This window comes from Nesoenas mayeri (assembly GCF_963082525.1).
Source record: "Nesoenas mayeri genome assembly, chromosome: 3".
NCBI lineage: Eukaryota > Metazoa > Chordata > Aves > Columbiformes > Columbidae > Nesoenas > Nesoenas mayeri.
The window spans coordinates 31,489,828-31,512,003 of record NC_137544.1 but is presented as its reverse complement, the minus strand read 5'-3'; the positions used below and the strand labels follow the sequence as shown (position 1 = coordinate 31,512,003).

The 22,176-nt window shown below is 39.7% G+C and overlaps 1 long non-coding RNA gene across 1 annotated transcript in view; it reads left to right on the top strand.

Annotated features, from left to right (window-relative positions):
• LOC308039154 overlaps positions 1-17,180 on the top strand; it is a 38,126-nt gene extending 20,946 nt beyond the window's left edge. Inside the window, exons 3-4 of the long non-coding RNA XR_013922001.1 lie at positions 14,723-14,889; positions 16,774-17,180. This is a non-coding gene — a long non-coding RNA (uncharacterized lncRNA). The remainder of the gene's footprint in view (positions 1-14,722; positions 14,890-16,773) is intronic.
• Positions 17,181-22,176: the final 4,996 nt, after the last annotated feature.

Sequence of the window (22,176 nt, the reverse complement as noted above, 5' to 3'; positions counted from 1 at the left end):
GTATGTCTTTCATTCTTTTTGAAACTATATTTGCTCTCCTGTTTGTTGTCTAATCCACATGGAAGTTTTTCCTCTAGATGTATGTAGAACACGTGGGAGCTTTTGTAAAGTTGCTGATGCTGTGTTTGTCCTCTGCCATCTGACAGCCTAAGAGAGGAAGCTAAGGGGTTTCAATTTCAAGATGGATCAAGTGGAGCATATTGGAAACCTGTAAACAGGGAGTCTGATCTCCTCTCTTTTTCCTTTTAAGTCTGCACCATAGCAACTATCTACACAGAAGGATTTCATGTCTTACAGGAGGAAATCTGTAGAGAATCCTTGTTGTTCTTTTTTTCATTTCTATCACAAAGATATGTTATATGAACGTTATCTGGTGCTGTCTTGGAAAGTTAGGTGTTTCATTCCTGGGAGGAACTGACTGCAGATATCAGTGTGGTTAAAAGATCTTATTTTTATGTTATGCTTCCCTCCATGTCAGTATACTGAGTTGAGAATCCAATGGTAAAGGACCTGTGAACTCATACTGAAAGATAATCTGCAGGTTTTCTAATATAAGCATTTTTGCTTCTCAATGCGAAGATCTGCCGGCTTTCCATGTTAGTTGGATGGAAGTAAATTTGTAGCTTTAGGAAAAGGAGAATGTAAATGTTTCAGTACAGAATTTGAATAATTAAAATTTGAAACCGAACACATTTTTGCCTTGGGCTTTTTGCAGTTGTTGCTTATGAGGACTGCTACTTTGGAATAATTTGGATCTTTTGTCAGTATTGCTGATTTAAGATTGGTTTAGCCAAGTAGATGTATGTTGAAGTGAAGGGGGGCAACTGTTTCTCATTAGGACACAGACAAAAAGCTTCAAGCATAAAATAAAGGTATGGAAAGCATCTTCCTTGCAGTAGTGTCAGCTGGACCCAGTTCTAAGCCTGTCTGTCTACTGCCTTTCTGTGGTTATACATGTGGGTTTGGTGTTTTTTCCACTGCCAGCTGCCTGTTTGATGTTGGTGAGAGTGCTTGCACAGCGGGGCTAAAGCTTTACATATTCCTGCCTGGGTGCTCACCTTCAGGTGCAGGTGGTCTGCCTGCTGTTCAGAAGTGCTTATTGTCTAGGACTTCTCTTGACTGAGTGTACTCGTTTGTTGTAGCTTAAATAGGTTTAAAATGTTTCCAGGAAGGGTATCTGGTACTTTAAGCCCCTCAAGCTTCAGGCACTTGCTGTCTGATGTCTTGGGGCATGGGTGACAAGACTTGGTTGTATCACTGTCAATGCTTCTCTTGCAGAGAATCTTTCTAAGCCAGTGGCAGACTACACTTGCTAGGTGTATTGGGTTACGAGGTAGTGTTATATGCAGATATGCATTCCCCTCCATGAAAGCTGTAGAACAGCCAGATGCTCCTAATGGCACCTGAAGAGTGTCTGCTGTCTGTTTTAGATACCGCTGAAGTGTCTTTGTTCCTAGAGATGCAGTAGGTCCTAATAAAACTCGCACAGTTCAACTTCTAATGTATGAATACAGCATTTTTGCTTTTAAAGTAAGTAATTTTAAACTTTTTGAAGATGTGTCCACAGCTGCATCAAATCTGTTCTGTTGTATGAGGTGAGTGGAAATAGCATGTGCTAAAAACTGCATAATGAACTAAATCTGGGTTGTAACATACATCATATAGTGAAAAATAGTTTGCATTGCATTTTGGTTGCTTACTGAAAAGGGCACCTGAAGGTATAAATCCTCTAATTTTCATTGTAAGGAATAAATCATCTCTCTGATTTCCTTGCATTTTGCCAACATTTTGCCCTACGTTTTCTCCACTTAGGAGAGAACTGTCAGCTGGTGAGATGAAAGTTTCTTTGAGCCAACCAAAAGGTATCTAATGTACCTTGAATGCAGTAATTCTTGTAGGCTAGCATATTATGTTTTTCTGCTATTTGTTTCAGAGCTCATTTTAAATTTCCAGTTACTTTAAACTGAATGAGAGTAAAATATTTGCATTTTAGAAAACAAGGTGTATGCTTTCAAATCCACTCAGAGAAATGACTATTGTTGCAGTAAATTCTGCTGCAGAAAATTTGTATCAATTCCCTACTTTTCTAAAGAATCTGAAGACACATGATGTAAAACTGAACATCATTTGTTCTTCACTTCCACATTTATAATTTTAGGATGGTGGATTTTGTTGTTTTAAAAATTAAAATGTGAACCTAACTTAACTTTCAGCTTCCTCTTTGGTTCCCATTTTAGCATCTCTTGACATTCCTCTTGTGTTGGTGAGAGGTGTCATGGTGCTGGGCTCTCGAGAACAAAGTTTCCTGCACTAGAATGAACAGCACCAGGACAGATTTTCTGTTATGAAGAAGGGTGTATATGTTACCATGCTTCTTAAATTCAGTTTTTGACCTCTGCTGAGTGGCCAGTGGTGGTGACAGAATTGTTTCTGATACTCTCCTGCAGTTGCTTCAGTCAGTGCCACTCGTGCAGCCTGATGGGGCTGTGAGCAGGCAAATGTCGGTCACTGCAACTTTGAAGAGGCCGTCTTTGTACCTAGAAACATCAGAATAAAAGGAAGACATCGTGGCTTTTTTAATCTCATTACAATTATATTTAGTGCAGAAGGTAAAATCAGGATGTTGCTGAACTCTCCTGAACATGTTAGTTGTTCAGAAAAGACCCATAGAATTGCAGCACTGGTCAAAAATATCTCCGGAAAGGAAGTACCCGAGCTGCTTACGTCTCTTTCTTCTCACTTTAATATTTGGCAGGCTTTCGCTTAGCTTGGTCAGGAAATTAATATGGGGTGGTAGTTGGAGAGGTCACTTACATCGAGCAATCTGAAATACTAGCTGGCTGCTCTCATCTTTAGCCAGGAAGGGCACAGCCACAGCTGTAGGCGGTCACTTGATTTGGGTTTGTTTGTTTTTTTTTTCCTATGCTGCTTCTAATATTTCTGAGTATTGTAAGACTTAGGAAAGAAACTGCTTAATTTCTTGCAAATTACTTTTAGTGAGAAGTAGTCTGCTAATTTTTGTAGCAGGAGAGAAGCTCTGGAGGTGAGTGGCACCATTCCAGGTTAACACGATGATTCACAGCCCAGAGCAGGGCAACAGGATGCGATTTAGCAGCCTCCATGGGAGAGGAGGTATGGAAACTTCTAAAAAAATTATTTCCATTGCCAGGCCATTTACTTAGAAATATTATATGCCAGAACCTGTCTCTGCTCTTATCTTCTGCTGCTGACCCTTGAGCTTCTTCTTGCTTCTTGGATGCAGCCGGGATGTCCACATTTGCTCTGACTGATGCTTCTTTGCCTCCTGCTTCCTAGCAGCCATGTCTGTCACAGTCGGCAGTTGGGTTGTAGGGCTGAATGAGGGAACATGAAAAAACACGATGCATTGTTCTGATTTCAGCTGGGTTAGACTTGATTTTCTTCCTAGTAGTTGTTACAGTGCTGTGTTTTGGATTTAGTTAGAGAATAATGCAAGTGAACGGCAGTGTGTTTAGCTGCTTGCCAGGTAAAACCACGACATGGATTTTTCTCTTATGCCTGCTTGCCTTGTCTTACACATAAGATTTACAAGTTTGATTCATAGGCAAAGTACATGCTGAGAGCAGCTTTCTGCTTTACTCCTGTGTTGGTAACTGAAAGATCAATTACCAGATGGACTGGGTTTCCCAAAAGTTATAATTCTCATGAACTTTGTGAAGCTTAGAGTTTATATTTATATATCCTACTCTTGGATTATAGTTGCCTGTATTTATTTGTTTAAGTATGGGTACAGTGTGTACTATTTTCATGTACTATTTTTGATCACTGTATTGTTCCACTTCCTTAAAATAAATAGAATAAAAATAGACTAATACTTAGCAGCATGCTAAGTGCTGAAAGGTCGATGCTAATTAAACAGGGTTGTAAAAGTGCATGTATGAAGAAGTGCACGTGGTGCAGAACCTTTCTAAACACTTCAGCTACTCCTGCCTTTAGGCTGCCCGAACCTTTAGAAAATATCAAGTATTTCAGTGCATTTAAAAAAAAAAAAAAATCCAAAAAATACAACAAAAAAGTGTTCCTCTGTTTTACATTGGCCCTGCTTGGGCCTCTCATTTGTACATGCATAAGTTAGGCAGCGAGAGGAGAGGTAGGGATGGAAATATAGAACTGTTGCTAAATCGGTACCTTTCAGTTCCTTTGTTCAGCATAAGATTTACTTCAACCACAGTAAAATAGATGTGTTTTTTAAAGAAGCCTCCATATAAAATAACTAAAAAAGTATCAACATTTGACTAATGCTTAATTTACTCCTTTTTCATTTAAAAAAAAAAAAAAAAAATTGCCTTTTTTTTTTTTTTTACTTTCAAACTATTTTTGTTCCAAAGTATCTGAAACTCTCCTATCAGTGACATTGCTATTTCTGTAAACACTGTCCCTGGGCTGGCTCTGGGACTGTGTTTGTTCAGAGCGTGAGTTGGGAGACTCCCTTCCAAGGGAGGAAATGGGCTGATGCGCTCAGCTCTCGCTGGAAATTGTTCACATCCACAGGAGCTGGATCCTCTGCAGGAAAACAGAGCTTGGAGCTGTGCCACAGCGTGTCCGTGCTGTTAATGAGTGGGAGAAGCCATGTGCTCATTGCCTGCTTCAGCGGTAATCTGCTAATTCAAGGGAGGAGGGAGAAAACAAAGTGGAGTTTGACAAAATTTAAATGGGATACCTAATCCTGTTAGCACAGGGAGGGAGAAGCTTTGTGTTGAGACGGTGCGGTAAGAGGAGCTATTGAATTTACCTGAGATCTATGCATCGGGAAGAGCCAGATCAAATGGGATCTGGATCCATGCCTTGTTTCAAATACATCGTCTCTGCCAAACAGAAACCTCAGCTGGGTTTCTGTAAAACTGAAGCCCTGCTTGTTTTCATCCCGCAGCAACTGTTGTTTAATACAGATGAGCAACTTGATCTTCTTGGCCTGCTCACATACCATAGTGATGAGCCTCACCAAAAGACTAATAAAGAAGTTTTAAGTTTACTGCCTATTTAGGAGAAAAGAAAGTATGTTCAGGTGAGGTCTGTTACTACTATCTGTACGTTCAAGTGGTGAGTTTAAATCCTTGTTTCAGTTTCAGACTTGCTACTTCAAGTAATACCTATTACTGCTCTCTCTCTCTCTCTCTTTATTTTTTTAATGCTGGTAATTTGGCAGCTGATGTTAAAATGAGTTGACTGACTGTGTAAGCTGTCAGTCAGGTGTTGGACGTGGCTGCAGCATGAGGTGGTGCTGGGCACGGTGGTTTGTGTCAGCTCCCTGGTGGAGTTCGGGATCACTACAGGTGGGTGCACTGGGGCAGGGCAGCACTGGTGGGGCTGCTAACCCAGCAACACCAGTTTGTTGCTTAAATCTTTTTCTGTAGGCAGTGTGAGGAGGAAGGAGGACTGTGAGGGAGGCTATGGGGTTGGAAATTGCATTTAAGACAAAATGTAGAGGAAAGCGCAAATGAGGCTTAATAGGAAGTGTAGCGAGGTGGGCAGAGGCTGATATTGTGTTGACTGGAGGTAGAGAAGATGTCTTAATGGGGGGAAGGATTGTTGTAGACCTCAATAGGCCTAGACCATGACAGTAGCTGCTGTTCAATTCAAGTGAGAGAGGGTAGCCATAAGAGGTTGTAAAGGGGGGACTTCTGGCAGTAGTCTTCTGAATGTGTTACAGTCACAGCAATATTTTTGATTTTCCTTCATTGGAGGACGTTTTGTGAAAGAGAACCTGGAAGAGGAAGAGTCACCGGATGGGACGGAAATGTAAGAATCACTTGAAAGGCCTGCAGTTTAGATTTTATGCATAACGAATCTGTAGGACTGGGTGTTTGGCTGGTTCTGTGGAGTTGCAAGTATTAATGATGCGTTTGAGTTGGCAGGCTTATTTTTCTTAAAGTGGAGGAGAAATGAAGAAAGATTTCATATGTAATGATGGACAGATTTGCAGTAGAGGCTGTTTTCTGGACCATGTTCACAAAGGTGGCAATTTTTCTAGAATTGAAAAGTAGATCACCCAGAGACTGGATGTCCAGAAGAGCTTCTCAGGATCTCTGCTATAAAAACAAATGGAGGATCTTCTGATAGAGAAGAAAACAAACAAAAAGTAGCTGAATAAGAGAGGTAGGTCTGGACTGTTACAGAAAAGATGACTGACAACTCAAAATGCAAGGGGATGAAATAGTGCAAATATGTTTGGACTTTGGCAAGAACACTGTTAGCTAAGTTAACCTGAAGAAGGCCTAGGGTGGAAATAGAAAAGTGAAACTTGAGGCAACTACTGTGCTTAGAGATTAAATGAAAATCTGGGTAGTAAATGAAGAGGTGAGGAGATTGAAGGATCTAAGATGCGGAAAGGAGCAGAAGGATGGAAAGTCCCTAATAATGCATACTATTCCGTAAAACTTACTTGTAAATCCTTGAAAAAGGGATGTCATTAAAAACACATGAACCAACAAAACTCTTTTAACATGGTTATAGTAACCATAAGCATTAAGCAATGCAGGAAGCATTTCCTATTGCTAATTCTTGCTCTGTGAGTTTAGTAGCACTCTTAAACCAATAGCAGCAAGAAAAATGGACTGTATGAATCCTTTAAGCGTTGTGCCAAACCTCATGGTTGTCTACGTAAAAATGACAACAGTTCAGGTTGGCAATTTCCCTTTTTTTAAAAGCATCTTTATCTAGAACTTTTTTTCAGTAGAGGAAAAGAGATGCAACCATCATATGCTGCTCGTTCATGCAGATACTGTCTTGTAACTATTGAACTGCCAGGCTCTATCAAAGTCTCACAGCTTGGATGCCACTTGCTGCCGTTCATTCAGCAGCAGAGCTGGCTGCCTAGTGGGTGCGGAGGAAAAGGTAGAGGCCAGTAGAACATAGTGTAGGTGATTTAGAGAAAGATGCAAAGCCCCCTCTGATGCTCAAGGGTGAGCTTTTAATTTAAAGATTTTTAGGAAATTAAGTTGTGCTAAATAGCAACTGGCTGTAAGCTCCTTTCTATTAAAATTTTGCTATTGATGTGAAATCATAAGTAACTTTTAAGTACAGCTTTGCAGCTTTGTTCCTGCAGAAGCTGAAATTCTTCTTCTTAAAACTTTGATTTTGAAGAGGTTACATTTCCTAGGAAAAAGGGGCCAGCTATTCCGTTATTCTGACGTACTGTGGAAGTTGGCTGTTGAGTCATGTACTCCTGATGCTAGTAATGTTCTTGAGATTTCCTGAAGAGGGAATGACTGGAATAGTACTTGTCACCTGGACATATCAAACTCAGCCTGGGCGAGCAGTGTGTGTAAAACAGAGGCACTTGGCTTTGTTTTTGCATGTTTTGAATGTGCAGAAAGTGTGGGGGGAAGGACTTGCTGTCATAGAAACAAGTGTTTACATGTAGGAAATTTGAGGGAGAGAAGTTAACAGAGGGAAACTATGAGCCTCAAGGGTCTTTGTTACGATTAGAGCCAAGATTCATGAATTAAAAATTCCAGTTTAGAGAGTGCTTATAAATTACCTCTTGTTTTAACCTGACAAAGACTTGCAAGTTGTATGGAACAAAATAGGAATTGTGCAAAGGTTTCCTGATCAAACTCAAAAGCAAGGTGAAACATGCTTGTCGGTTTTATATTTAATTAAGCACTTAGTCAGGTTTGCAACAGAACTTGCCGTCTCTCTGTAGTCTGTGATCAGGCTCCTCGGAGAGAAACTCCCGAGACTACATTGCTTGTCTGAATCAGAGGGAGGTTCCGGGGCTTAATTTAGGTACAAAATTAGAGGTACTCTTCCTTCGGACACAATTTTCATACTATGAGGGTTTCCTGTGAAGCAATTTACTTCAGATTCATTTTTTGCGGTTGCTGCTGCTCAACAACTAAGTAGTTTGTACTTCATCTCCCCTTCAGAATTATAGAAGGTAAATCTTCTAGGATGCTGCCTGCCTCTTTGCTTTTTATTTCTCTTTTACATAGTAATATCCAAGTTCTCCAGCATTTATATTAAGAAAATATAAATGCTCCACAAAAGTCTCTGTGTATCTATGTTTTTGCTGCTCTTCCAATTCTACTCACCTTGAGATATTAAACCATGCAAAGGAAATCTAAGAGTGTGGTAGGCTTAAAACTTAAGTTGAAACCTCAGAGCTGTGCTAAAACCACCCTATAAGTAATGACAGAGGTGTTTCAGTAAATTTGCTTCCTGGCCATCAGCCTAAAAAGTTCATTTTCTGTTCACAGTTTTTAACATAAAGTTTCCTTTAATTATTTCATTTTCAAAGTTCTTGACATTGGACTGTAAGAATGTATGTGCACTGAGTTAACTGCATTTGGTAAGAAAATCGAAGAGGTTTTTTTTTCAGGTCATGTAATACGCCAGTATTATGACCATAAACCTGGTTTCTTATATTACTCTTGTTCCTAAGAAATGAATTTAAACCGAAATTCTCCTAATGTAAAATTGCATAGGTCATTGTATGTCTAATGCTTTGCTTTGCTTTGCTTTACCTGCATATTTTCCACAAAATAACAGTCAAGATGTCACCAACATCCAGGGTTTCTGTGCTAAGCAAAAATGACATTAGATAGATTTCTTAATCACTTCATAATACTTTTATTCGTTTCTACAAATTCAGGTGTTCTCTTAATACCTGTTTTTGTTTCAAAGTGAGACTTGTAGATCGTGGCAACACAAAAAGTTCAATATATAAACTAGCAAAGCTGGAAATTCATGCTAAAATTAAATAACAGAGGTTATGTTTGGGATAGGGAGTGGTTTCATGTGTTAATGTTTTCAATCTCTTCACTAATGGTCTAAAATAAGTCCTACCCTTTCTTTAAGTCGCCTGTGAAAATTTTCTAGTTAGTAGCTTTAGTAGCAAAGAACATGGAGCCCCAAACACATTTTGTCTGATGTCTGTCTTGCTTGAAACTAATTTGTACCGTTAAGAAGTTGTAAATTTTGAGATTTATTTGCATGAACAAATGAGATAAATGCTACTGTTAGAATTTTCTGAGTAAAATCACGTCAGCCAGAGATGATCCGCAGACATTTACCTTACAAGTCTTGTCAAAGCTCAAATAGATAGGGAGAAGGTGGCGGGAGCCTCTGGTGTAGCACAAGGACAATCATGTTAACGCTTGTTTTGCAGAAAAGCTTTGTTTAGCTTAGCAATCGCATTGCTAAATATTCCCCAATGCTTTGCAACATAATCTAAAGAGACTAAAGCTATTTACAAACAGGGGGAATGCAAACATGGGGCAAAGGCGCTTGCCATAGCAAGAGAGTTGGGTGAGCATGAGGGAGAAAGGCATTGAACCTTAATTAGAGATTATTTAATATCAAGCTGGTTCTTGATGTCGTGCAGCAGTAGAAACTGATGCCTGTTCTTACAGCTTTGTATTTCAATTTTTGCACGTTGATAACATGCAGATGAGGTCATATGGCGAGTCTCGAGCTGCTTCTCCCAATGGAAGTGAGACTTTGTGTTTTGTGTGACTCCTTCCATTCAGGGCTGTCGGCAGGGCTGGATTTGTGTACCCGGACAGCTGCGGAGGTGTTAAACGAATATCTTTACAATCTGGAGTGCTGGGTTGAGCTAACAGTTCTCTGGGCTGTACTGACATCTGGTGGCAGTTTATATATTTATATAGAATTTGAAACGCTTTTCGTTCAAACATGGGGCAATTACTTATCTACAGTCTACTTGCTTTTGCATTGTGGACTGTTCCACTCTGTTTTGTGGCTTTTGTTTGGTGGCTGTTCTCCCACTATCTTGCTTCTGACTCCTAGGAGAAAAAAAATTAAAAGGTTTAAAATTGCTGAAACTAATGTCTCCTTCAACTAGTTTAGCAATATATTCAGAACTTTCAGATTTTTTTAAAATTCTGTGTCTGTCTGGTAGCAGGTACATGGAAAAGGAAACATTTTTATCATGTTTTTTCCGTCCCTTCAAAGTGCTGCAAGGTGACTATTTCATGAAGGAAATTAATGAAATAGTTTTCTCAGAAGGCAAAGGCACATACATAGTTGCTAAAGGAGAGCCCTGAGATCCACCTCCATTTTTAGGTCTTTACTGTCAGACAGAGACCCTGTGGTTCATCCTTACCTACCCACATGTATAGAATCATTTTGGTTAGAAGAGACCCTCAAGATAAATGCATGTATCCAAAAACGTAACACAGAATGATCAGGACAGGAAAAATCATAAAATTCATTTGCATTGGCTTGAAGTAATCTTACAGATGTGTCAGAGGGGTTTGGAGAAAGTTGATAGTGAATTGTTGTTACCATGACCAGAACATGTTCACTGAAACTGTGCGGCCTTGCAGGAGCAGGCAAGTGAGAAGAAAATCTTGGCAATTTTGATGGAAATGCTGCTTCGTGTAGTAGGAAAACAGCAGAAGTGAGTGATTTGTGGTCTTCACAGCTACCACCTAAGGATGGAGTTCTAAGTTCTAAGGATGCCTGCCACTTTGCCTGCTCCTTCCCAAGTCCAAATCTCAATTCCTGCTTCAAAATGACACAGCTGTTGTACTTTAGATGTTGCTGGTTGCTTTTTGAGGGGTGGCAGGTCAGTGAAAGAGGTAATTTGGGATATACCTCCAAATGTAAAGACCACACGGCCTTTACTCCAGTATTCTGCCAGGCAAGGAAGGAAGAGTTTGAAATACCTTGAAGTCTTCCCTGGACCTGTTGGTTTTTAAGCTGTGTTGAGGAGGGGGATACAGCACATTTGGCCCCTCAGGTGGGTCACTGCAAGTGGATCAGGGCACAGAATTGTAGAATGTCCTCTTTGTAGGCTGATTAGAATCCCCATGTGCATTGTAGGTTAATTTTGAAGGAGGTTTTAGAGACTGTTTTGAACTTTTTTCATTTGTGTAAGAAGGTTTGCTATGTAAATAGTGCCTCATTAGTTTTGCTAATACCATAATATCCATAATGTTCAGTGATACTTTCCCCCCCTCTAATCTCAATTGGTGTGTCTGATGCAGAGGTAGCAGAAAGATAAGCTTTTTCAGAGAGCCATGAGGACATGGAAAGTAGCAGGATGTCAGCTTGTATGGCAACACTGTAAAGCTGTTACACCTGACACTATATATAATTTTTTCCCTATTTACAAACTGAGGGTCATTTTTCTTTATTTTCTGGCCATCTACCCTTGGGTAGAGTGGTTCTTGACTGCAACAAATATTCTGCAAAGTGAGCAGTGAGTAATTTGTGTATGTTGGCACCCAACTTCTTGTCATCACAAGAAATTAAATACCTAACTTGCTAAAGAGAATAAGTTTTCTTTTCAGTCCTTCCATTTAATGCTTTGTTGTGAGATGAAAGCAAATGAACTAGTGCGGTCTCTTTATCGTGTGACCTGTATTGTCCAATTCAGAATCTGTTGCTTTCAGGTGACGGCAGGTCAGTGCTTCAGTTGGGGTTTGGGGTTGCTGGGTTTTGTTATTGCACTACCTTCTTCTAGCAGCTGCTTCTTTCCTAAGTCTCTGTATTATTCTTTTTACGGTCATATCGCTCGAATGAAGAACAGTGAAGCTGAGGGAGAGAGAGCAGATTCTAGGGTAAACTAAATAACTCTTTCACCAACACCTTGCCTCTTGGAGATCCGGGGGAGAAGACTCTTTTTGCAGCAGTTTATCCTCACTGTTGTGATAGCCACATGGTGATCATGCTCTCAGCAAAGCTACCGGTGCAGGTGGTACCTTCCCTTAATTCCCTCAGCTGCAGAATTTTAGTCCAGCTTTGTACAGGACTTGCTGGCAAATCGCCAGCTTTGTGTTTTCTCAGGCACCTGTAGAAGGACATGCTTTGCAATGAAAGCTGGTGGGTTTTCTGCTGCTATTGGGGTACCTAGACAAGGAACTGTGCCTAGCAAGTGGTAGGCATCTATATTTGGCAAAAGGATGTGATGTAATTTCTTACCCCTTCCCAAGTATCTCACCTTAGAAGCATCATTCAGACTTAATAAATATTGGCTAAAATAAAACAGTCAGTTCAATTGATTTGGAAGTAAATAACGAAGCAGTGGAAACATACTGGACCTGGACTTAATGTAGTTATTTTGTTGGTGTCATGTTCTCTTGTTTCTTGTTTTGAATATAGGCCCTTCAGAATAGGAATGACTGTGTTGAATATAAATGCAGTTCTTAGCAGAAGACTTCCTTAAATTGTTTGAAGTTGTTATAACTATCTGGTGGGAACCATATCTGAAATATATATACAAAACGGGCTTTTAAAGTCCTAAGTCACTTGTATCATTCAAATGCTGAAGCCAAAGATTGTATAGTAAGTCTCAGAAGTGCTTGGGATTCCGTAATAGTCTGAGACAATAGTACATTGCTTAGTTTTTATTCTGTTCTGGATTTCTGGATTGTTTTTCCTTCATCTGTTTGAGTTTTTCCTTGTCACTGCATCATTTGCCTTAACAAGTTTTCTTCCTTTATATGCTGACAGTATGTTGCCTGGCTCTCATAAATCTTTTAGATATGAGGCCAACAGCTCCCATAGTTCATAGGCTTATTTTGAAAGCAGAATTCTTTGTTGCTATAGAAAAAAGCCAAAGGAGACATTTTGGGTTTTTTCCTGCTACTTATTTTTTAGCAAAAACAATATCCATGTTCTCTGAATTTGATAGTTTGAGGTTATTTGCCTTAGGGATGTACTAGATTACTGGGGGTGGGGCAATTTTTTTGTTTTCATGTATTTTCCATTCATTAAACATGGGAAAACTGTTTCAATGTTAGAGAATCTAACATAGGTTAACATTTTCAAAGTCAACTGTCTGATTTTAAGCCCTGAAGTTTTAATTATACGGGGAGAATAAAATAATAGTAAATAGAAGTAAACCAACAGTAATAAGAGATGTGAATCAAGATGGCATCATGACTGATCACCCCTTAGATGGTCAAAGTAGGATCTGTTAACAATAGAAACATCTGTCTGCAAAAGGTTGAGAGTACTGTGGTAAATTTAATCAGAGACTTCCACAGTATTACTTTTCTGCCTTCTCTTTTAAAAGGTTGAAGTGGCTTCGGCAAATTGTACTTAATCTGAAAAACCTTGAATGAGCAGTGTAAGGTCTGTAGCAGCTGTTTGTGTGGCACTTTGAAGCTGGCTCTGCCCTCCGGCAGGGGCTGGGACCGGATGGCTTCCTGAGATGTGTTCACACCTGGATTATTCTGAGATTTACTCCTACATGTTCTGAGGATGCAGCTCTGTGATTTTTCTTCTGCGCTTTATATACTTGTTCCTCGTGCTGGATTTGTTGTGGAGCCGATGCCAGGCTGTCCTGTGCCGTGCGGGGTTACCTGGCGCTGAGCAGCTGAGCTGCTGGATTAAAGGACAGGGATTTCCCTCTTTCACTGTGTGTTAGAGAGATCCAACCCATCGCCCCAGTCGACGTGTAAAATTGGTGGAGTTCTTTTAGGAGAAATACATCCTCTGGGCACAGAACTAGGGTAGGTTGTTCAGCTGCCGACCAGAGGGATGATTTCTGTATGACAGGCAACTTTAGAAGGGAAACCCCTTAATTCTTGCAATTTTTGCCTTCTTTGCCCTTGTGGTTTATATTATTTTATAGCGGACTGGAATGTGAAGGTGATCTGGACCTTCAGATTAATTTCAGCTTTTCAGGCTCCTGCAAATCTCTAGACCTTCTAATGAATGGTGAAGTGGGGCATGCCATTACACAGCCTCCATCTTTCCCTCTCCTGCTGCTGTAGTTCTTTGTCTTGACCAAAGGGATCTGCCTTGAGGATTTTTTGTGACTGGGCTTTTAGATACATGGCCTGATTTTTCAGAGATGGATGAGATGCAGGTAACGGTAGAGGAGAAAATTGTACAGTAACTTGTGTCCAGTTGAAACATACTTCATGCCCAAAGGAAAGCTGTTTCTTCAGAAAACACGCCAATATACCGGGCTATAAATGGTGTTCAAATAATGGTGAGAACAGCACCAGTGTTGGTGCAACCCTTCTATGAATTAAGCTCTCAGATGAAGCTCCTTTGCCTTTTCAGTAGCAAATCAACTTTTTTTCAAGTACATTGCTGTGATTATCTAATACTATTTAGGTCTCCAGTCACTTGCACATTTTCTTGCACATGCATGGTTTTTTAAAGTAGAAACAGTTAATAATCTTGTCCCAAAGTGTTTCTTATGTTGTACTAAACCCTGTTTAACTGAAATTTTTGATCTTCTGAGGATTTTGGCTTTTGTTCTACGTGAGAAAAACCTTTTTGTTATTTATGACTGTTGGTTTTTTTGGTGGTGTTGGTTGGTTGGTTGGTTTTTTTTGGTTTTTTTTTGTGGTTTTTTTTTTTTTTTTTTTACTTTTCCCTTAGCAGTGATTTATTTAAGGAAACTGAATACTTAGTTTATTTATGAGAGAAAAACAATCTCAAACATACCTAGACTGCTGTTAACTGAACTCTTAAATTTACCAAGCTGTGTCTTTAAACATATGCTTTACCTCACAGTATTCAAAGATGGCCCAGAACCATAACTCCTCAGATAATTAAAAATAAGCCAGATATTGTAGGCATTCCTCTAAGCCAGCACTCTAGGATGTTGCTTTAAAATGGTGTTAAAATTTCCTCTGGAAAAATTACATGACGGCTTTTACTTGTGGAATGCAAATGCAGTTTCTCTGCTTGATTGTTTTTTTGTTCATGTATTTATGTGCATTCATTAAAATGGTGAATTTTCTCTTTTCTGCAGGCACAACTTCAAGACAGTGAGGAGTGGCTTGGAGTGGACTGTCAGGAGCCCTTGCAGTGCCCCGGTCGCCATAGCGGTGGCTGATCTCTGGAGATGCTTGAAGCTTCTTTCTTACACCTCCCAGCTCGTGCACAAAGGACTTAACATGTGGCATAAAATAGTGATGGGTATGGGATTTTTCCTCCCTTTACTTGACATCTGCATGTTTCTGGCAGTAAGTGATGAAGCCTGTATTCGATCTGCTGACATTTGGCCTGTTTTTGAGAGCTCTGAGTGACAGGTACTGTAAACATCCTACACTCTCAGCTGTGGAAACTAAGAAAGCTGGGAGAAGGCTGTTTACTCTCCCTGCCTTGGAAATCATCTAGAGGACAAGGATGGAGTATTGTGAGCTCTATGTTGATTGTATTTCTGACAACCTGTATTTTATAATTTACTTTACGGTGTCAGTAAGTAAATAGTAGCATTATATCATGTCATCAGAGTCTTGTGTTCTAAAGTCAGAAGGGCCTTGCAATATGCTTTAGCTGCACTGCTGCCTTGAGGGAAACTTAAATAGTAGCAATAATACATTACAATACTTCCATCCTTAAGCAGTGGTTAAAACAGCCCTGTCCTGCTGTTTATTTATACGTGGTGTTATGTACAAGTTAGAGTGTAGACAACCTCAGGTTGACACATCAGTAGTGTATTTAGTCAAAATAATCCTGAAATGTTTAGTTCTTGCTTTCTAGGATTCACTCAATTCTCATTTCCCACTTGAAAGGGCTAGAAGCGGAGTTAGAATACAGTAAGGTTCTAGGAGACTTCAAATTTGAGTTTCTTTTCGAAGAAATTCAGAGGTGCCAACACTTATTAACTCCACCTCATATTAACTGCATTAAAGGTACCAAGGTATTTAGCTTATGTTTTCCACTTAAAGTTCCCTGCCACTTATCCCGTGCCCCGAGACTAATAGTGGTCATTGTACTTTGTCCTGGCAGTCCTTTTCTTCCTCCTCTTCCTTGTATTTCTTTCATTCTATTTGCTGTTAGCCAAGTAGAGTTTCTCTTTTAAATGTAGAATAAACTTTACTGTCATGATTTAAATCCTCATAAAGTGTAGTTTTGCAGCTCTACTTAAGCAGTGATCTTGGCAGAAAGGATATGGTTCCTCTCTTTTTCTCTTATTTATGGGATGGAACACCTTTTGTGCTCTCTTAAGAAATTTTTCATAATACAGTTGAATGCAAAGATCACCATCTAGCTCCTTTTGCAATAGAATTCTTCCTACTTCAGATCCTGCTGCTTCAGCTTTTAGTAAAGGCATTTAAATATAAAATCTTTGAAATAAGGGCTGTTCTAAGAGATAAAATACCAGGGTTTGGAAAGGGATGGGAGTGGGAAGATAACAGGAAAATGGTAAAAGATCACGTAAGGATTTGAAGTAGTGCTGCTACAAGAAAGAATTCAAACTGTTAGGCAGAGCTAAAAAAAAAAAAAGGTAAATTATTTGAAGCAATAATTACCTTTCAGGCTCTGGCTTGCCTTCCTTTTGGAAAAAGGAGTTGGAGGGTAAGCCAGAGTCACAGGGCTGGTTAGAGTGCTGTGGCCAAGGAGTAAGTTGATGAGTAAAAAGCATGTTGAGGTCTGGCTGTGCAGGAACAACTACCAGCGCTTCAGGTTTGTGGGGATTTAACTCATGATTTGTGTAGTAATTTCTGAGAAAAGCAGAGTTGGCCTCCTAGAATCGTCATGTTAAGAAGACATTCCCTGTTCAGACTAGTCAAACGATAGAGGGTAGCATTTCCTAATACACATGGTTCCCTTGGCAGAGAGAGATCTCAGAGGGTGGTGGAGCACACAGTTAAATCCTCCGCTATGTGATAATACTGATTATAGTCTCTGCTGTCAAGGAAATACAACCTCCTGAAATGAGGTAACATCCTGAATTTGTTTGGTTTCATTTTTATGTTATTCCTCTTTAGATTAGCTTTAGATTTGGAATCGTTATTTTGTGTCAGTTGGAAAAACTTCTTGATATTTCACATTGCTTATTTGTGCATTTAATAGAGAAAGTCCATCTTCTGTTTCATCAGTGGAAGTTGGGACTGCTGGAGTCTTGTACATTCTTCCTCAGCCATGCTTTCCTGCCCTTTTACTTGCGCTGACATTAATGTTTGTTTAAACTGCAAGCTAATTCAGTGGCTTGACCCCACTGAAATCTAAATAAGCAAAACAGCTTTTATGTGGATCAGCTGAGTAGTAGCTTACTCCACTACTGTGCTGTGGCCCAAAGTGCTACTGAAAATGCTCATTCCTTCAAATATGGCCACTCTCCTGAGAAGCTAGAACAGAGTTTATTCTAAATGAAGTCTTAAAACAAAATAACTGTGAAATTATGGGATTTTGGATATTTTTGTATTTTATTTTGTATTATATTATTTTGTTAGTGCTATTTGAATGCAATTGCAAGCATACTTCTAAAATCAGATAAATTGTTTTAATTAAAATTTTTCATTTCCTGAACACCATTCATGTTTCTCTTTGGAAGTTTTGTTTGTAAAGTCTAATAACTAAATTGTGTGATAATAGAGAGCAACCAGTAATTTTGCTACCTCCAGCCCTTTAATTGTAAAGGTATCCTCTGATGTACTTGCATCATACTGAGCACTGTATAAATTGCATTATTTCTAGATCACAGAGTTTTTTTTTCTCCCAGGTATCACTTGCCAAGCCAAAGGCAAATGTTATGTCATTTTCTCTTATTAATCTCAGACTTCAAAGAGTTTAAGATTCTTTACGGTCTATCAATTGCATATAGAGCTTTCTCATTGTGAAAAAACATACAGGGCTGTTTCAAAAGCCTGTTGCCAGTAATGAGCTTTGGATTGGGTCCATGGAGAGGTAATCTGGATGGCTCCCACAGCAAGTCTTCTGTGGGAAATCGGTGATTGTAGGCATGGGCTGCTTTCTTTTTTCTTCTCTACTTGAATGTTGGTTCTGCCAAGATGCAAAAGTGACTTGCTCCAAGTGATTCCTGGCAGTACCCAGGACAATATCATTCTTTCATATTAAGCTCAACATGCTGTATTGCTTATGTTTTTATTGTGGTATTTTTAGCAAGGAGGAGCAGGATAGTTCTTGTTATCATGTTGCCTTACTACTAAACTTAAGTTTTGGTACTGTAAATTTTTCCCTGTAAACTCTTAACACAGAGGAAAAGCAAAATTTTGGCCCCCCCCCACCCCGGTCCCCAGTTACATTTTTGATTACATAGCTCCTCTAGGTAATTGCCTAACATCCAGTTTTGGTAATATAGGGAGTGACTGTGAGAAGAAAGAATGTGTGGAAGTTCTTGGCCAGAGCTGTTGCTTGTTTGGAGATTGCAGCCTGACCTTGAGGTTTTCAAGTGAAATATTAGAAAAACATTATATTAAAAGTTTCAAAGAGCTGCTGGTGAGGGAAACAAGAGGTGAAGGGGAAGAGAGGTGACTGACCTGTCATCCAAAGGGGAAAGAATAATACACTGTTGATTTTAAGTGTAAACACTTCCTTGATGATTCAGTAAGAGAGCAGCAATTGACCTTGATGCTTATACAAAAATTGAGTTTTTATGCAGAGAATCTCGCTGTCACTGATTCAAAATCGGTGCAGGAGAACTTGAAGGTCTATGACAAGCTTTTCTACTTTGAAGACCTGTATCTAAATTGAAAAAAAGAGGGGGGAAAAAAAGAGTGTTTTGAATGAAAGGGAAAGAAAACCACAGTATTTGTACTTAGATCATAGCTGCCCCTGAAATGACAGCATGGGTTCCAGATTGGAATTTTCTCTATGCTACGATTGAGGAAAAGAACCATGTAAAAGCAGCTGTTGTTCTGCAAAATGCAAGCAGGTGTGGAACATCTGTAATACAAATATTATGCAATCATATGCAAACAAAGATTTTAAAGCTTAAAAATACATTAACTTAGTTAACTTAAAATCTGAGCAAACACTTTTTCTTCAAGCTTTCTTCAAAATTAGGCTCTGTTTTTTAAAAACCTTTTTTGTAAACTGATTCTCTTAAAACTTTTAATTAAATGGAATGCAAAAGCTGAAGCTGCTTTTATTCTTGTATGACACTTCAGTACTTGTTGGCCCTGGGTTCCATCCAAGACCTACTTAGCTACAGTTAGGCTTTTGTTTCCTTAGTTTTGGCCTCCAGTTTTAAGGATGTTAACATGAGTTAAATGGAAATACGCTTTTGTAGCATCCACTTTATATAATATAATAAACAAACTTCAACTAAGCATTGCAGTCTATAACTACAAAGTACCTCAGAAGAGAAGCTGAGGGCTTGCTTATTTTAAATAGTGTAATATGATAGCTAAATTATAGCTTATTTAACTCTCCAAAAGAGAGAGTAGAGTAAGGCTGTGTTGAGTAAGGCTTACATTTGCAACACTGACTCCACTCCGTAAGGGGATCCACTTTTGTTCCCACTGCAGTTAATAAGGGATTTTTGTTGCTGCCTTGTTCCTGTTATTAAGCTGTTAAAATAATATTGCAGTAAGATAAACACTAATCCTGGCTTTGGACAGAATCTCTGCACTTTTTCCTTTGTGAAAGAAGATGACACTCCCTCTGTAAACACAGAACCCCATGTCGTTTAGGAGTCCCTCTTTTGCAATGAAGCACGTTACACAAAATCACGCCATCGCAAATCAGTCCGTTTCATTGTGCTCCAGCCTTTCCCTATGATTTAGATGGATTGCACTGCTGGGGACGTGGAAGGGGCATGCTTACTATGTGACCTAATGCTGGGTTACCATCAGGGCTGCTATGAAAGCTCCGTCTTGTGCTTCTGTTGTGCTGCCATTCTCCCACAGGTGCCAGGCGGGCACACGGCACCTCTTCGTGTGGGGGTTTTAAGTGTGTGCTCACGGGGCAGCCCAGGTTGTACCATCACACCCAGGCAGCCGTGGCAGCACAGAACTCGGCTCCAAGCCGGCCTCACCTCGCTTTCTCGGGCCCTGGGTGTATTCTAAGACTACAGGAGGGTCCAGCTGACCCCATTTCATTACACAGATCAGCAGAAATACAATGAGCATCTTCACCAACTCAGGACTTCTGGGCTTTGCATCATTTGAAGGCTGCCTTTCTCTGCTGGTTTCTATACAGCCTGAAGCACCTGCTGGCTCAGCTCTTCTGAAAAAGTGCTGCTAAAATAATTCAGCTCTGATGGCCGAGGGATAGGTTGATGTTGACAAATGAAATAATTCCAGGATCTATGAAATTCATGTTCTGTTCCTTGGCTAGAAATAGATGGCTCTGTACAACTGTGAACTTTGTAAATAGTTGAACTTTGTTCAACCTGACTGGCTTGCAAACAGTTTTAGTAAGGGTATTGAGATGGCACTAGATTATGTTTAGTTCACAAAGTACAGTTAAAATATGTACAGTGGTAGATTATTTTTTTTTTTTTTAGCAGCGACCATACTTACTGCATTGATACCAATGGAGCTGCTTATTAAGATCCTGCAGCTTGACTGTGTGCGTTTGATGAAATTCTACAATATTCTTTGTGCTGCCTGCATGGAAGAGCAGATCAAATCTAAATTGAAATAGATCAGTTACCATAGCGTAATTGTGTGTAGCATACACCCTTGGAAATTAAAAGTGACAAAAGCAGTTGTATCTGTTGCCGCTCAGAGTAGGTGTGTGTTGTAGCGTATAGGTCTGCAAAAACAGGAGTTATCAAACTTGTCTGCCTTTCACTGAAAAGTCTGTGCACTCGTGAAAAGTCCCACAGCCACTCATGTTCGTGGCTAGATCCTGTCATGTTGACTTCTAGGGACACTGGCCCTTCTGATGACCATTGCAGTAATTCCCCTCAGACCACAGGAAAGGGCTCTCCTGAGGATATTTTTCACTTGCTTTCCTCATTGAAGGTATAAGCCACCTTTCCTGATCAGCCTTGCTGGAGTTTGTGTACCATGAAAGTTCAGCAAATATCCAAACCAAGAGGTGCTTGGTGATACTAAACCTTACGAGACAAACTCTGTTGCTAATGAAGGTCTATTTTCTGATACTTCCAGTGGCAAACTTTATTCTGACAGCGTTTTCAGCTAGATTTAATGTGTTTTCTGTCCTGCAGAGGTGTGTGCATGTGTAAGCCCAAATGCTCTTCAGTGGGGCTTTACTGCTCTTTCGCTCAGAGGTTTGGTTAGAGCTGTGTGAACTCACAGCATTGTGTGGCTTTGTTTGGGTAGGAGAGGAGCAGCTGGAGGACGAAAAAAAGATAAATGAAAAATATCTGGTAAGATATTTTATGAATTGCTGAAGGCATGAAAAGGATCAAAAATTAAGAATATTAAAGACAAATTTAAGTTGATGTCTGAACTGTCAGTTCAGGAAACTCCAGAGACGAACTGAATGGAAAGTTTTCCCTGAGGTCCCCATGGAATTTTTAAAGACAAATCTAAATGGAGAACAGCAAGGATTTACATCTTTGTCTACAGGAATGGAATAATTATTGGCAGCCAGAAAAGAAACTCTCGTTTCTTGGCAGAAGAAGAAAGAGGTCTGGCTCAAAGACTTGAACTGAGTTGATTTAAGGTCTTTCATGGGCAAATGTAAGATTTTTATATGTATGATAGAGCAAATTTGTAGAAATACTGAGGTGGGAAATGAGAAATGTTGGTTAGGGCGTGAAAATATGTATACATATATCTGATTTATCTCTCTGAGTATTTTTTCAAGCTGCAATGATGTCTGAACATACGCCAAATGCATTGTTTATAACAAGGTAATTACCTATAAAAGAATATAGAAGTTCCTGCTTCAGATTGTGGTCTGTCACTGAATTTTAAAAGCAAGACTTTTTTTGAGTATTTTAACAAAAATGCAATTTCTGTTTCACATTTTAATCTAGAAATGAGAAGAGAGGTGGTTGATGTTGTCATCGTCTCCCACTTTGAGCAATCTGAAAAATATATTTGGATTGTAGGTGTGTGAAAGTTCACAGTGATTTCTTGATTGCTGTGAGTGGTTTGGTTTGGGTTTTTGTTGTGGTTTTATTTTTTTCATAGAACATGCTGCTCTTTTGATCTGTGTGGTGTTGCTGGAATCGTCCAAGGCAGTGTTAGGCTGGGGTTACTCCTCTCCCTTCCCCTCTCTCCAGTCCGTATTTGTGTCTAGTGAAGATGGGGAAGTAAGAATTTAGCTTCAGTACATTTGAGTCAAGATTTCTGTACTGTGCAAAGATTTTTTTTGGTGAGGCCTTCACGGGCTTTTTAATTTTGCTGGTGTAGTACCATCCTTTTGAGGTCCCTTCCAGTCCCTGTCATTCTGTGATTCTGTGATCCTCTAGTTCTGCGGTGAGGTTAGAGAGTCACAGACTGGGTGCTCTGCGGCTTGTACAATGAAATCCAGGCAGGACAGGAGGCTGCATTTCTGTGTCCTTGGAGCCTTCCCCTCCAGCTCTCCTGCTCA